This window comes from Chenopodium album, chromosome 13 (assembly GCF_948465745.1).
Source record: "Chenopodium album chromosome 13, dcCheAlbu1.1, whole genome shotgun sequence".
NCBI lineage: Eukaryota > Viridiplantae > Streptophyta > Magnoliopsida > Caryophyllales > Amaranthaceae > Chenopodium > Chenopodium album.
Genome location: NC_137846.1, coordinates 37,300,647 through 37,302,005, shown reverse-complemented (window position 1 = coordinate 37,302,005; position 1,359 = coordinate 37,300,647). Strand labels below are relative to the sequence as shown.

Here is a 1,359-nt window from a genome sequence, read left to right as displayed (position 1 = left end):
CCGCCAACAACACCAGCTAATGACTTTGAGATAAGGCCGGCGATGATAACAATGATCGAATGAAGGCAATTTAGTGGTGCCAAGCACAAAAGCCCACTAAATCATCTTAAAGAGTTTGAGAAGTATTGCAACACAATCAAGGTCAATGGGGTTTCTCAAGAATTCATAAGGCTCAAGCTATTCCCATTCTCTCTAATCAGAAGAGCTTTGGAGTGGCTAGATAAGGAAGTGAAGCCTAATTCCTTGAGAACTTGGGATGAAGTCACCTAAGAGTTTCTTTCTCTCTTTTACCCTCAAAAGAAGACCGCCGAGGTAAGAACTCTAATCCAAAGCTTTAAACAAAAGCCCAGTGAGAGTTTGTATGAGGCTTGGGAAAGATACAAGGAGTATCAACGAGAATGTCCTCACCATGGAATCCCGACTTACCAAATCATACAAATTTTCTATGGAGGATTGATTCCCCAAGGGTAGTCATGTCTTGATGTTGGAGCCGGAGGCCCGATTATGAACAAGACCGAGGAAGAAGTTGTTGGTATCATAGAGGATGTAGTTCGTCACTACATGGATTGGCAAGAGGGGGAGAGAGAGTCTACAAGCAAAAGTAGCTCAATGGTCTATTCGGTTGACCATCTCAATGCAATCAATAACTTGTCTTCCCAAATCTCAAACTTGGAGAAGGAGATGACATTAATCAAGGCCAAGCTAGAGAGTGCCTCTTCAATTGCACCTAGTCTTCCCTCCCATATTAAGGGGAGAGGTACATCTTCTAACTCTACTCCTCCTACTTCAAGTAATATGCCAAGTGGATGTGTCTTTTGTAATGTTTGTGGGTCATATGACCATGACTCTTCTAGTTGTCCACATGCTTTTGAGAATTGTGATGATGTTCAAAATAATGATTATGAGCAAGTTAATTTTGTTTCCAACAATAATAATTGACAAAGATTTGAAGGTCCAAGGAATTTTGGGACTAGAAATGCTCACCAACAAGGGAGGTTTGATAACTATAATAAGAACCAAGGAAATCAAGGTTTCCGAGGTAACTATAACAATCAAGGTTATAGTAATCAAAATCAAGGCCAATGCTATGGAAATCAAGGCCAATATCATGGCTTTGGTGGCCAACACCAAAATTATGGTAATAACCAAGGCCGAGGTAATTGGAACAATCAAAATAGGGGCAATTTTGAAAACAACAATCAAAGGGGACCCCTACCCGGATTTATTCCAAGACCTCAAGGCAATGGTGATAATTCCTATGCTCAACCCCCATCTTCCAAGACTACCTTAGAGGAGATCATTGAAAATCAAACAAAAATATTGAACACTTACATGGCGGTAAGTGACAAGAAGTTTAAT

The 1,359-nt window shown here is 40.4% G+C and overlaps 1 non-coding gene across 1 annotated transcript; it reads right to left on the bottom strand.

The window, feature by feature from the left end:
• Nucleotides 1-309: 309 nt before the first annotated feature.
• LOC145577256 (small nucleolar RNA R71) lies at nucleotides 310-416 on the bottom strand. Its single transcript, XR_014098714.1, has one exon. It is a non-coding gene; the product is annotated as a small nucleolar RNA R71 (small nucleolar RNA).
• Nucleotides 417-1,359: the final 943 nt, after the last annotated feature.